General features: G+C 44.1%; 1 protein-coding gene across 4 annotated transcripts in view; it reads right to left on the bottom strand.

The window, feature by feature from the left end:
• LOC141086132 (bifunctional heparan sulfate N-deacetylase/N-sulfotransferase 4-like) overlaps positions 1–16376 on the bottom strand; it is a 975622-nt gene that overhangs the window by 65354 nt on the left and 893892 nt on the right. The window lies entirely within an intron of this gene.

Below are 16376 nucleotides of genomic sequence, written 5' to 3'. Positions count from 1 at the left end.
CCACTTCTCATTTTTGCAGGTATTTCTGGGCACAGAAACCGGTGAATGCAATGATAAACAGGAAGCCATTGAGCCTGTGCATTTCAGGGCATAGCAGATGCAGTGCAGTCACTACACTACACCAGCTGTGCCTCAGTGCACTTCACAGACTGGAGCAGTACATCAGGAAAACAGGGTGAGTAGTTTTATTTTGTTTATCTGTTAGCATAGCTGTCAGTACTTGTGGTAGGGAAATATGGGGGACATCACACTTGTGTGATAGTCTATAGAGACATCATACTTGTGGGAGGGACTCTGAAGACATCCTACTTTTCTGCGGTGCTGGTGGGACATCATATTGTGTAAGGGGCAGTGGAAATGTCATCCTGTATGAGGATCTGTGGGGATGTCATTCTATGTGAGGGGCTGTGTTGACATCATACATGTGCGAGGGACTGTAGGGATATTATATTTGTGTGAGAGGCTCTGGGGATATTAAAACATGTGAGGAGCTATGGTGACATCAAACTTTTTGAGGGACCATAGGGACATCATACAGTGTTTGGGATTGTGGGAACATGGTTATACAAGCCCGACTTACGAACTAATAATAAAAGAGACCAGACAATCAGGCAATGGGTAAAAAGTGGCCGTGAGTTTTATTTTTGGGTTGAAATATAATAAATAACACCAAGTATTAAATAGATAAATCCATATAAATAACCAGAAAGTACCATTCCAAAACACAATCCTCCCATAAAAATGGGAGATTTTCCCTCAGAATAAAACATCACAACAAAAATAAGAAATTTAGGGAGGGAGGGTGGGGGATCTTCTCTCCTCACAGGGAAAACGCTGCTGAGGTACATAAACTAAACACAGGTGTTTATATACCCACTAAAATGACCGCCAAAACATTTTAACCAATCCCAGCCCGTTAAAAACGGCGCCAAGAAACCGGTCATAACCAGATCAAATTACAGATAAATACAGCTGACCAATACATTTAACCCTTCAATGACCGCTCCTGAGGGAAATAACCCTGATAATATGAGAATCATTGATTTAAGACGCGGTCTATATAACCATGGGACCCCCCCCGCTATGGCTGATTCTGACTCCGGGGGGGCTGCCATTATAAAGTGTGAGAAGCTGTGGAAACATCATACTATGTGAAGGATTACGGAGCCAACATACTGTGTGAGGTGCTGTGGGGGATCATATTTGTGTGACAGGATGTAGGAACATAATAGTATGTGAGGGGATATGGATTCATAATATAATCCACTGATGCCCATGTTCTCTGGAGAAAACAGAGAATAATAAACAACCATATCCCTCACCTGTCCAATGTGAAGGTAATCCATACTGCCCCCCAATGATCCGGATAATTTGCTGTCACATCAGTGAATCTTCTCCCCAACTAGTGAAACACACTGACAGGAACGTAATCACTCCTGCAGTGTCTAGCTCTGAGCTGTCATGAGAAAGTTCTCACACAGAGAGCGATGCTGTAACCTGAAGTCACCTGGGTTCATCAGGCTTGAACTCCGTGAAACTTTCACATGGCAACTCATCGCTAGACATTGCAGGAGCGATTACACTCCTGTAAGTGTGTTTCGACTGACAGGGATAGTCATCCCCATCTACTACCTGGGACAACATAGCTCTCAAACCGACCTTGGAGGCATCCGTCTGGACTCTAAACTCTTTTGTGAAGGTGCGACCAAGATCGGCTGTTTGCATAGGGCAAGCTTCAACTCCTGGAATGCCATGTCTGCTTGGCCATTGACATCTTTGTGCCCTTCAGAAGGTCAGTCATGAGTGCATTTATCATGGCAAAATTTGGAATACATTGCCGATAGTATCCCACAATTCCCAGAAGCATCCTAACCTGATTTTTGGAGACTCGTTGTAGCCAATTTTGGATTGCCTCCACCTTATTTACTTGCAGCTTTATTTTGCCCCTTCCGACAATGTAGCCCAAGTATTTTGCCTGTTCCTTACCCATGGCACACTTACATTTATGGTAAACCCTGCCTTCCCCAGTGCATCCAGTACCGCCTGGACTTTCTTCAGGTGACTTCCCCAATCAAGGATGAAGATCACAATGTCTTCCAGATAAGTGGTGGCATACTTTTTGTGAGATAACACACAAGGGCAATGAGGCTGAACCAACCGCTCTTTGACTCCTCAGTGATGCCCAGGCTTAATATTCTCCTCATCTCCTTTAGGGATCACCTTGCGGCGGGCTTTGGAAAGCTTGCACAGCTTTTGGTTCATGCTCACATGCGGTTCTGTCAGGATTTCATGCTACACAACCTGGCAACCTGGCTATTATGAAAACAGGTCTCGGTTCCACTGAAGCAGCTCTCGGCACTGTTGATTCTGGGCAGATGATAGTGTCTTTGCCACTGTGACATCCTCGACCCTGGCTTCAGGGTTTGCCCCAGGCATGTAGCTTCCACTGGTTGCCTGTCTCTCCATGGTTTGAGCAGGTTAATGTGGTACATCTAGTATGATTTTCTTCTCCCTGATTGGTGGACCTTGTAGTGGACGTCATTCAATTTTTTGACCACCTTGTAGGACCCTTGCAACTTGGCCAGGAACTTATTTCCCCTATGGGGATCAACACCAACACTCCTTCTCCAGTACTAAACTGTCTCACTCTGGCTGCCTGATTGTAGACCCTTGTCTGGGCTTGTGTTTATTGGAGGCTCTCCATCACAATCGGCATCACCATCGCTATCCAATTCTGCATCTGGGCCACAGGCTCAATGATGCTCCAGTAGAGTGTAGCCTACACTTCCTAGGTCTCTAATACAAACTCAAAAACAGTAAAAAATGCTTCCACATCATCCCACGGGGTCATCTCATCGCTTTCCAGATGTACGTATTGCCACATGGAATTGGGGTAGGGGCTGCTGGCCTCCCATGAATCACCTCTGTGAGCAAATCTAATGCTGTTGTTGGAGCTGCAGCTGGAGCTCCTGCTGCTGTTGCATCTGTTGCATAAGCAGCTTACTTGGCTCCTGATGTTCCAGCTGTTGCTGTTGCTGTGCCAGCTGTTGCTGTGTTTCACAAGATGCTTAATCAGGTCCTCCAAGCTGTCTGACTTTGTCTCATGGCTTAAGGCAGCCTTTAGTCAGTTCATGCGGTTTGTCCACAGCCACTATATGTGTTCTTTGAAGTTGCCCGCATTTGAAACACCACCTGTGGTAGATGCAAAATAGGAGAGAGGAGGAGGCGCTCATGGTGTGATACCCGGTGGTCAACTAGAGGAGGTTAGGAACAAGGTACACTAACCTGCCGTGATAGATTGGCTCACTCAGCTGTACATGGAAGTAGACACAGGAACACTGTTTCTTTAAGACCTTCACTGGCTGATTAACTCCTCCTCTCAACACATAGTTTGCTGGAGCAAGCTTCTGGGTTTCAAATCACTGAAGCTAATAGTCTCAGAGCAACATATCTACCCTCTAGCACTTTATCAGTGATTTTGTCACTATATATGTGAGGTAGTGACCATTGTCACAGGTAGGGGTTGCTGTTTGTTCTCCCCAGGATACACATGGAGGCATATTGAGGTCATGAGGGGGGATTGTAGTCACAGGTGTAGTTGTGATTGCAATGGTGAAGCAGTGACTGATGTCACAGGTAGGGGTCACTGTGTGTTCTCCCCAGGAGGTGCATGGAGTTGGTTGAAATTCACAAGTTCCTTTGTTAAAAGCCCTGCAGGGGGCGTCAGGCTCAGTGTCAGGGCCCGAGTGAGTTGGTGCTTGTCACTGTGCAGAGCAGTTGGTGTTGCAGAGCACGGCCTGTGTGAGGCAACACAGGGCAGAGGGGAGCCAATAGGCCTAGCATCCACAGAGTACACAGTGGTGCTGTCATCCACGATAACTGGTCAGAGGAGGACTGGCGTGCGTAACGACTGCAAACAGGTAGATATGGTGCCCGGCTGTGTAGGTAAAAAAAGACATTAACACAGCGGTGCGGTCACCCACAGTAACTGGTCTTGGATGTGGGCAGGTCTTGTGCAAGAGGAGGTAGCTTGTCCTGTGCTCGAAGGAGGACTGACGTGTGGAGTGATTGCACCTAAACAAGTAAAGCTGTGCGTAAAGAGACTTTAATATGGCGCTGCAGTCGCCCACGGTTACTGGACAAAGGGAGGTCCAGCGTGTTTAGGCACTGCAATCTAAAGCCATGTAGTATGTAGTGCTGTGAAATGGGCACTAACTATATATACTTGTATGAACTGGACATCAATGCTGTGCACTTTTTGTGAAATGGACATTTAGTGTGTGAGGTAACACATTAAAGAGAATTATGTTTGAAATTTGTGGGTCTCTGCCTTTTCACTGCATAAGTGTGCTATAACAGCATTACCGTATAGTATTTCTCACACTGCCATTCAGATGAGAGCGTGGGAATCACCTGATGTTCTGGCTGTCAAACCCAAACAGTCCATATTCAGGGTCCTTGACTAAACTCTAGATATTCTGTACAGACCCCAAACTTTAATGTTTGGGTTCGCCCATCTCTGTTTAGGATCATTATCCAATTGTAGAAGCCATCCTCCTTTCAACTTCAGCTTTTTTACAGATGGTGTTATGTTTGAATCAAGAAGTTCTTGAAATTTCATTGAAACCATTATTCCCTCTACCTGTGAAATGTTCCCTGTGCCATTGGCTGCAAAACACACTCAAAGCATGATCGATCCACTCACGTGCTTAATTCTTGGCAAATTCTTCTTTTCTTGAAATTCTTTTCCCTTTTTGCACACATACCTTTGCTCAGTATGGCCAAAGAATTCTATTTTGACCTCATCGGTTCAAAAGATTTGTTTAAAAAATGCATCAGGCTTATTTAGATTTTCTTTTGAATACCTCTGATGCTGAATTTTATGGTGAGGATGCAGGTTTTCTTCTGATGACTCTTGCTACTTTGTATCGTGTGATAAAAATTATACAGAAATCATTCCAATAGCACTATGCATCTTATCTTAGATGGACATCCACTATATGTACGCATTTTGAATGGGCAATTATTTCATTACAACCCCACTATCCTGGCTTATAAGCTTTCTTTTCTTCCTTTTTGCAATTATTAGTTAGCCTGTTATGGACATTTGAGGATATTACTATTTATCTTTAAGGTGATAAATTGTGGTTTGGTGGCGTCTCCCTTATTGAGACACTCTGCATTTTTTTGGATTATGTATTTGATGTTTTAATCATATTTAAATAAAACTGTACATTCTATCTTCAATGGATCTCTTCATCTCCTTGGATCTACTTGCACCAGGATTTTAGATGTTTAACTAAAAACTCTAAAAATCCCAGTGGGGGATGAGAAGGAAGTATATATATATATATATATATATATACGCATACAGTATATATACAGTATACTGTATATGTGTGTGTATATATATATATATATATATACATATATATATATAAATATATATATAAACAGTTGTGCAAAAAAGTGTTTACCCCCTTCCTGATTTCCTATTCTTTAGCATGCTTGTCACACTTAAATGTTTCAGGTCAACAAGCAAAATTAAATATTAGACCAAGATAACGCAATTAAACAGAAATTGTTCTTTTCATAAAAATGTTTTTATTTTTAAGGGAAATAGAGATCCAAAGCGACAGTGCCCTGTGTGAAAAGTAGATTGCACCCTTAAACCAAACTGGCTGGGCCACCCTTAGCAGCAACAGCTACAATCAAGTGTTTGCGATAACTGGCAATGAATCTTTTACAACGCTCTGGAGGAATTTTGGGCCACTCATCCTTGCAGTATTGTTGTAATTCAGCCACATTGGAGGGTTTCCGAACATGAAATGCATTTTTACGGTCATACCACAGCATCTCAATCAGATTAAGGTCAAGACTTTTACTAAGTCACTACAAAGTATTAATTTTATTTTTCTTAAGCTATTCAGAGGTGGACTTGCTGGTGTGTTTTGATCATTGTCCTGCTGCATAACCAAGTGTGCTTCAGCTTGAAGTCACGAACAGATGGCCGTACAGTCTCCATAATTTTTTGGTATACAGCAGAATTCATGGTTCCTTTTATCACAGCAAGTCTTCCAGGTCAGAAGCAGCAAAACAGCCAAGACCATCACACTACCACCACCATATTTTACTGTTGGTATGAGGTTCCTTTTCTTAAATGCTGTGCTACGTCTATACCAGATGCAATGGAACATGTACCTTCAAGTTCAACTTTTGTCTTGTCAGTCCACAGAACATTCTACCAAAATCTTGGGGATCATCAATATATTTTCTAGAAAAAATGAGACAAGCCTTTATGTTCTTATTGCTCAGCAGTGGGTTTCATATTGCCTTAACTGAGGCACGTTATCCCTGCAGGTCGTTGAATGCTGTTGTAGGGTCTTTGTGACCTCTTGGGTGAGTCGTTGCTGTGTTCTTGGGGTAATTTTGGTCAGCCGGCCGCTCCTGGGAAGGTTCACCAGTGTTCCAAGTTTTGTCCATTTGTGGATAATGGCTCTCACTGTGGTTTGCTGGAGTCCAAAAACATTAGAAATGCCATTATAACCTATTCTAGAATGATAAATTTCAATTACTTTGCTTCTCATTTGATCTTGAATTTCTTTGAATTGCGGCATGATGTTTAGCTCTTGAGTAATCTTCTAGTCTACTTCATTTTGTCAGGCAGGTCCTTTTTCAGTGATTTCTTGATTGAGAGTAGGTGTGCCAGTAATCAGGTCTGGGTGTGACTGTGTGTGACTAAGGAAATTGAACTCAGCTTCCCAAAAATGTGATAAACAACAGTTAATTTATATTGGAGGGGGAATCACTTTTTCACACAGGGCACTGTAGGTTTGGATTTCCTTTTCTGTTAATAATAAAGACATTAATTTAGAAATATAATTATATATATATATATATATACACAGTTGTGCTCAAAAGTTTACATACCCTGACAGAATTTTTCCTTTCTTGGCCTTTTTTCAGAGAATATGAATGATAACTAGTGTTGAGCTTTCCGATACCGCAAGTATCGGGTATCGGTCGATATTTGCCGTATCGGAATTCCGATACCGAGTACCGATACTTTTTTCGTATCGGATACCGGAATCGGAAGTCCAAAATGCAATGAGCCACTTTTGTGGCTCTGATTGGCTGCCGAAATGACGTCATCATGATGCGCTGTCTGTGCGCATCATGATGCACCATCAGTTCGGGCCTTCGGGGGGGCTGTGCCGACTGTCCGGGGGTCTGTACTGGCCTGCCGGTGGTCTGTGCAGGCTCCGGTGGTCTGTGCCGGCCTGCCAGGGGGCTGTGCTGGCCTGCCGGTGGTCTGTGCAGGCTCCAGTGGTCTGTGCCGGCCTGCCGGTGGTCTGTGCAGGCTCCGGTGGTCTGTGCCGGCCTGTCGGGGGGCTGTGCCGGCCTGCCGGTGGTCTGTGCAGGCTCCGGGGGTCTGTGCAGGCATCGTCCGATGGGACTACAAGTCCCATCGGGCGATGCCTGCTACCATGACAGTGATTGACACACTAGCCAATGATGGGACAGTAGTAGTCCCATCATCCGGCTAATGTGTTGAATGTAAAAAAAAAAAAAAATGTACATGCTACATACATGCTACATACATGCTACATACATACAACATGCATACTACATATATACTACATGTAACATACATACTACATATATACTACATACTACATGCATACTACATACATGCTACATGCTACATACATGCTACATACTACATACATGCTACATATATACTACATACATAATACATATATACTACATGCATGCAACATACATACAACATATATACTACATGCATGCAACATGCATACTACATATATACTATATATACTACATGTAACATATATACTACAAATATACTACATGCTACATACATGCAACATACACACTACATGCTACATACATGCAACATACATACTACATACATACACTACATGCATGCAACATACATACTACATATATACCACATGCATGCAACATGCATACTACATATATACTGCATATATACTACATGCATACTACATATATACCACATGCATGCAACATGCATACTACATATATACTGCATATATACTACATACATACTACATATATACCACATGCATGCAACATGCATACTACATATATACTGCATATATACTACATGCATGCAACATACATATATACTACATACAATACATACATATAGACATACAGTACATATAACATAGAGTACATATTCACCGTCACTTGTCACTTTGATCCCTGAAGCCATTGTCGCCTGAGGAATAAATATCAAAATAAAAAAACACCAATATACTTACCCCGATCTGCAGAAGTCCACGAGGGTCCCACGTCCATCTTGCGTGGAGAACAGCAGCATCAGCTGATGCTACCGTTCTCTACCAGCTCCAGGAATACAATGACGGAAGGTAGGTATCCTTCCGCACTGTATTCCTCCACCACTGTAAAAAAAAAGTCCCTAGTCTCACTTTATGCCATTGCTGCGTGGGACGTGGGACCCTCGTGGACTTCTGCGGATTGGGGTAAGTATATTGGTGTTTTTTTATTTTGATATTTATTCCTCAGGCGACAATGGCTTCTGGGATCAAAGTGACAAGTGACGGTGAGTATGTACTCTATGTTATATGTACTGTATGTCTATATGTATGTATTGTATGTAGTATATATGTATGTTGCATGCATGTAGTGTATGTATGTAGTATGTATGTAGCATGTATGTAGTATGCATGTAGTATGTAGCATGTATGTAGTATGTATGTTGCATGTATGTAGCATGTAGTGTGTATGTTGCATGTATGTAGCATGTAGTATATATGTAGTATGTATGTTACATGTAGTATATATAGTATATATGTAGTATGCATGTTACATGCATGTAGTATATATGTTGCATGTATGTTGCATGCATGTAGTATATATGTATTATGTATGTATGTTGCATGTATGTAGCATGTAGTATATATGTAGTATGTATGTTACATGTAGTATATATATTATATATGTTGTATGTATGTTGCATGCATGTAGTATACATGTATTATGTATGTAGTATGTATGTAGCATGTATGTAGCATGTAGCATGTATGTAGTATGTATGTTGCATGTAGTATATATGTAGTATGTATGTTACATGTAGTATATATGTAGTATGCATGTTGTATGTATGTAGCATGTAATTTTTTTTTTTTTTTCTTTTTTACATTCAACACATTAGCCGGATGATGGGACTGCTACTGTCTAGAGTTGAGCGATACCGTCCGATACTTCAAAGTATCGTATCGGATGGTATCGGCCGATCTTTAAAAAAAGTATCGGTATCGCCGATTCCGATACCGGAAGTCCCATTCAAGTCTATGGGACTTCCGGTATCGGAATAAGAAAAACCCTTTCCTGCCCTTGTACAGCCTCTCTGGGGTCTGTACGGGCCTTTCGGGGGGCTGTGCCGGCCTGCCAGGGGGTCTGTGCAGGCTCCGGTGGTCTGTGCCGGCCTGCCGGTGGTCTGTGCAGGCTCCGGGGGGCTGTGCCGGCCTGCCGGGGGGCTGTGCCGGCCTGCCGGGGGGCTGTGCAGGCTCCGGGGGGCTGTGCCGGCCTGCCGGGGGGCTGTGCCGGCCTGCCGGGGGGCTGTGCAGGCTCCGGGGGGCTGTGCCGGCCTGCCGGGGGGCTGTGCCGGCCTGCCGGTGGTCTGTGCAGGCTCCGGGGGTCTGTGCAGGCATCGTCCGATGGGACTACAAGTCCCATCGGGCGATGCCTGCTACCATGACAGTGATTGACACATTAGCCAATGATGGGACAGTAGTAGTCCCATCATCCGGCTAATGTGTTAAATGTAAAAAAAAAAAAAAAAAAAAATTACATGCTACATTCATACTACATACTACATACATGCTACATTCATACTACATACTACATACATGCTACATTCATACTACATGCAACATACATACTACATATATACTACATGCATGCTACATACATACTGCATGCTACATACATACCACATATATACTACATACATACTACATGCTACATACATAACACATATATACTACATGCATGCTACATACATACTACATGCTACATACTACATATATACTACATGCATGCTACATACTACATACATACTACATGCATGCTACATACATACTACATACATACTACATATATACTACATGCATGCTACATACATACTACATGCTACATACTACATGCATGCTACATACATACTACATGCTACATACTACATATATACTACATGCATGCTACATACATACTACATACATACTACATATATACTACATGCATGCTACATACTACATGCTACATACATACTACATATATACTACATTCATACTACATATATACTACATACATACTACATACATACTACATGCATGCTACATACATACTACATGCATGCTACATACATACCACATACATACTACATGCTACATACATACCACATATATACTACATACATACAATACATTCATACAATACATACATAGACATACAGTACATATAACATAGAGTAACATACTTACCAATACTTGTCACATTGTTCCCCGAAGCCATTGTCTATTCCGGGATAAATATTAACATAACAAACCACAAAAATACTCACCCACGATCCGAAGCAGTCCACGAGTGTGTCCCACGACGATCTTGGGTAGAGAACTGCAGCATCAGATGATGCTGCCGTTCTCTACGGGCTGCAGGAATCCAATGACGGAAGGTAGGTATCCTTCCGCACTGTATTCCTCCGCCACTTAAAAAAAAAAAAGTCCCTAGTCTCACTTTATGCCATTGCTGTGTGGGAAATTCCCACACAGCAATGGCATAAAGTGAGACTAGGGACTTTTTTTTTTTAAGTGGCGGAGGAATACAGTGCGGAAGGATACCTACCTTCCGTCATTGGATTCCTACAGCCCGTAGAGAACGGCAGCATCATCTGATGCTGCCGTGCTCTACCCAAGATCGTCGTGGGACACACTCGTGGACTGCTTCGGATCGTGGGTGAGTATTTTTGTGGTTTGTTATGTTAATATTTATCCCGGAATAGACAATGGCTTCGGGGAACAATGTGACAAGTATTGGTAAGTATGTTACTCTATGTTATATGTACTGTATGTCTATGTATGTATTGTATGAATGTATTGTATGTATGTAGTATATATGTGGTATGTATGTAGCATGTAGTATGTATGTGGTATGTATGTAGCATGCATGTAGCATGCATGTAGCATGCATGTAGCATGCATGTAGCATGCATGTAGTATGTATGTAGTATGTATGTAGCATGTATGTAGCATGCAGTATGTATGTAGTATATATGTAGTATGTATGTAGTATATATGTAGTATGTAGCATGTATGTAGCATGCATGTAGTATATATGTAGTATGTATGTAGCATGCATGTAGTATGTATGTAGCATGTAGTATATATGTAGCATGCAGCATGTATGTAGTATGTATGTAGTATATATGTAGTATGCATGTAGTATGTATGTAGTATGTATGTAGCATGCAGTATGTATGTAGCATGTATGTAGTATGTATGTAGTATATATGTAGTATGTATGTAGCATGCATGTAGTATGTATGTAGTATGTATGTAGCATGCAGTATGTAGCATGTATGTAGTATGTATGTAGTATGTATGTATGTAGTATGTATGTAGCATGCAGTATGTATGTAGCATGTATGTAGTATGTATGTAGTATATATGTAGTATGTATGTAGTATGTATGTAGCATGCAGTATGTATGTAGCATGTATGTAGTATGTATGTAGTATATATGTAGTATGTATGTAGTATGTATGTAGCATGCAGTATGTATGTAGCATGTATGTAGTATGTATGTAGCATGTATGTAGTATGTATGTAGCATGCATGTAGTATGTATGTAGTATGTATGTAGCATGCAGTATGTAGCATGTATGTAGTATGTATGTAGTATGTATGTATGTAGTATGTATGTAGCATGCAGTATGTATGTAGCATGTATGTAGTATGTATGTAGTATATATGTAGTATGTATGTAGTATGTATGTAGCATGCAGTATGTATGTAGCATGTATGTAGTATGTATGTAGTATATATGTAGCATGCATGTAGTATGTATGTAGCATGCATGTAGTATTTTTTTTTTTTTTTTTTTTTTTTTAACATTTAACACATTAGCCGGATGATGGGACTACTACTGTCCCATCATTGGCTAATGTGTCAATCACTGTCATGGTAGCAGGCATCGCCCGATGGGACTTGTAGTCCCATCGGACGATGCTTGCACAGACCCCCGGACATCAGCACAGCCCCCCGGCAGGCCGGCACAGCCCCCCGGCAGGCCGGTACAGACCCCCACAGGGTGCACAGACCACCGGCAGGCCGGCACAGCCCCCCGGCAGGCCGGTACAGACCCCGGGCAGTCCACACAGCCCCCCGGCAGGCCGGCACAGCCCCCCGGCAGGCCGGCAGAGACCCCCGGAAGGCCCGAAATGACGGCGCATCATGATGCGCACACACCGCGCATCATGATGACGTCAGGCCGTCAATCAACTGAACTTCCGATTCCGATGCCGAATTCCGATATTGAAAAAATATCGGAAGTCGGTATCGGAATTCCGATACAGCAAGTATCGGCCGATACCCGATACTTGCGGTATCGGAATGCTCAACACTACTACTGTCCCATCATTGGCTAATGTGTCAATCACTGTCATGGTAGCAGGCATCGCCCGATGGGACTTGTAGTCCCATCGGACGATGCCTGCACAGACCCCCGGAGCCTGCACAGACCACCGGCAGGCCGGCACAGCCCCCCGGCAGGCCGGCACAGACCACCGGAGCCTGCACAGACCACCGGCAGGCCGGCACAGTTCCCCGGCAGGCCGGCACAGACCCCCGGAGCCAGCACAGACCACCGGCAGGCCGGCACAGCCCCTCGGCAGGCCGGCACAGACCACCGGAGCCTGCACAGACCACCGGCAGGCCAGCACAGCTCCCCGGCAGGCCGGCACAGACCCCCGGAGCCTGCACAGACCACCGGCAGGCCGGCACAGCCCCCCGGCAGGCCGGCACAGACCATCGGAGCCTGCACAGACCCCCCGGCAGGCCGGTACAGCCCCCCGAAAGGCCCGTACAGACCCCAGAGAGGCTGTACAAGGCAAAAATAGGGTTTTTCTTATTCCGATACCGGAAGTCCCATAGACTTGAATGGGACTTCCGGTATCGGAATCGGCGATACCCGATATTTTTTTTAGATCGGCCGATCCATTCCGATCCGATACTTTTAAGTATCGGACGGTATCGCTCAACACTAATGATAACACCAAAACTTTTTCTCCACTCATGGTTAGTGGTTGGGTAAAGCCATTTCTTGTCAAACTGCTGTGTTTTCTCTTTTTAACTCATAATGACAAAACAAAACATCCAAATGACCCTGATCAAAAGTTTACATACCCAAATTCTTAATACCGTGTATTGCCCCCTCTAACATCAATGACAGTTTGAAGTCTTTTGTGGTAGTTGTGAATGAGGTTCTTTATTTTCTCGGATGGAAAAGCTGCCCACTCTTCTAGGCAAAAAGCCTCCAGTTCATGTAAATGCCTGGCCTGTAGCGCTTGCGATTTCCTCAGAGTGGATCAATGATATTGAGGTCAGGAGACTGAGATGGCCAATATAGATCCTTCACTTTGTTCTGCTGTAACCAATGTCAGGTTGGCCGACTTGGTCTTGTGTTTTGGATAATTGTCATGTTGGAACGCCCAAGTACGTCCCACATGCAGCTTCCTGGCTGATGATTGCAAATTTGCCTCCAGTATTTGCTGATAACATGCTGCATTCATCTTTCCTTCGCTTTTCCTGTGCCTTTGAAGCTCACACATCCTCAAAACATCAGCGATCCATATCTTTGCTTTACAGTAGGAATAGTGTTCCTTTCATCATAGGCCTTGTTGACTTCTCTCCAAATGTAACGTTTATGGGTTTAGCCAAAAAGTTCAATTTTGATCTCATCACTAGAGATGAGCGACTTTGCCTTTTTTTCGGGTCAAGTCGGGTTTCTTGAAACCCGACTTTATCAAAAGTCGGGTCGAACGAAATCGGCCAATTATCGTGAAAAGTCGAAGGCCGACTGAAACACGAAACCCAATGCAAGTCAATGGGGAACCAAGGTCGGCAGGGAGTGGAGGACAGGAAACACACCTTTAGTGCCCATTTTAATGCCAAAAACATCAATTCTTATTACTTAAGCTTGTCAACCTTAATTTACTTTATAATAATAGTTAGGCATTGAAAACTGGGGGTTATTTGGCTAAAGTTGTGGGGGGGTAGGGCTGGCTCCAGATTTCCGTGGGCCCTGGGCCAAAGAGTGTCACTGGGATCCTTTAACACATGCCACAATTCATGATCCTCTGATACGGCAGAGAAATAGTGGTATAGTGCAATGAAAAATACTTCACTTCTTACATCTCATGACTGATATCCATCTTAAATTCTCCAATAGCTCCAAAAACGGACAGTATATTACTCCATACAGTATTATGGCCACGGCATAGTGTGCCATACAGAGTAATGAGGCCCATATATTTCTCCATACAGAATCATTGGTCCCATATAATGGTTGAAACAGTATATGATGAGCTCCACATAATGCTACAGTATATGCTGGTCCCCATGGATGAAGCTCCACTGTGTTGTGGGCCCAAATAATGCTCCATATATAAAGGGCCCCATTTCTAATTCTCCAGTGCATAATTGGCCCTGTAAATGCTGCTCCAGTGTCTGATGTCCACCTTTGGAATGCTCCAGTGGACCTCATATATCATTCTCCAGAGTATATTGCTCCTCAAAAATAGCTGTCCCAACATTGAAAACAATTAAATAAGTCTCCTCGCTAGGGAATCCCTGTACTAATCTGGACTCCTCGTCGTCCCCATCATTCACGTCACTGCACTTGGACTGTTTAGGCAGAGGGCGTACAGATGTGATGTTATCGTGCTCTCTGACCAGAATGTCACTGTCAGGAAACGCGGAAGACGTCACGGCGGTGGAGCAGGGAGAGGTAAGTATTTCAACTTTGCAAGTGCTGTGATCCTGAGCAAGCGGGGGGGGACCCACTTGTTGGCGATGGCACTGGCACAGGGCCTCTCATACTATGGTGGTGTGTCTGACGGCGGGTGTGCCCTCCCACCAGCAGAGACACTTTTGGGTACTATGAGGGGCCCTGTGCCAGTGCGTCGCCCATGAGTATGCCCCCCCACCTGCTCAAGGAACCTGCACTTTCATCTGCACCTTCCTCTTTGTCACCGTGTAAGGTTTTATAGTATGCGGGAAGGGGAACCTGAGTTTCATCAGGGTCTGATTCTGGCTGTGTAGAGTGCGAGGCGAATGTAGTGGTCTCGGTCAATGTACCAGCAGAATCATCTAGCAGTGGCTGGGCATCAGTGCACTTGTCGCGCCTCCAGGAGTACGGTCGCCACAGTGGCATTACTTTCCTCCTAGGGAGTGTGATGTCATGCTTGGGAGCAACGAAGGATCTCACTAGCAGTTAAACCAACACACAACACAATTCCCACTCCAGGCCAGCAGGGAGACTGCTGAGGAGCTGCTCTCTGTGGTCGGGAGGAGGGAAGTTAGGGCAGTCTGTGAAGCGAAGGGGAAGTGTGTGGATGTGAGAAGGGGAGCTGTAGGATGAGCAGAGTTAAGGCTCACTCCTAGCTGGAGCGCATGGTTGGTATTATGGTCTCCGAGTTTGTAGGCACACTGACGGTCCTGCAGTAGAAACTGGAGGAAGGAGCAGCTGTAAATGCTCTGTTCCAAACTAAGGCTCGGAGGCCCCAGCAGTGACATGAGTGAGCCAGAATGAAAAGGCTATGGCTGCCTGCCATACGAGAAAGTTCCAAAAGAGAGTCAACAGGGGGAACTTCAGTGAACTCCGTACTGCGAGTACCTCAGATAAGCGCTAGAACGGAGGCCACACTAGCTATCTACAGAGAGAGAATTCCAAATTTGCTTCCAGGCTGACCAACTCCTCCATCTGTACTCTGGGTCCTGGACGGCACTTACCAAGTACAGGTAAAGGAACTGCACGACTGTGTCTGTCATCTTTCTCCTGTGCCTGGTGCACGGCTCTGCTACATCCTGCACTGCACACCATCTACCAACTCTTTCATCTGCCCTGCAACTACGGCCCTACCTGTGCAGGGCTTCTACATCTTAGCTGCACCACAACATCTGTCCCAGAGAAGCGACACAGCAGCACGGGTCAATCTGATCAGAAACCACAGGTGGCGTCACGTATCACTTACCTATAAACATTATTCACCCCTTTGCATGGACGCCCAGGGCCACGGAACAGGTCAT

The sequence above is a fragment of the Dendrobates tinctorius genome, unplaced genomic scaffold, assembly GCF_039654945.1.
Source record: "Dendrobates tinctorius isolate UK_male_01 unplaced genomic scaffold, ASM3965494v1 ptg000030l, whole genome shotgun sequence".
Classification (NCBI taxonomy): Eukaryota; Metazoa; Chordata; class Amphibia; order Anura; family Dendrobatidae; genus Dendrobates; species Dendrobates tinctorius.
This window is presented reverse-complemented; position numbering and strand designations above follow the sequence as displayed.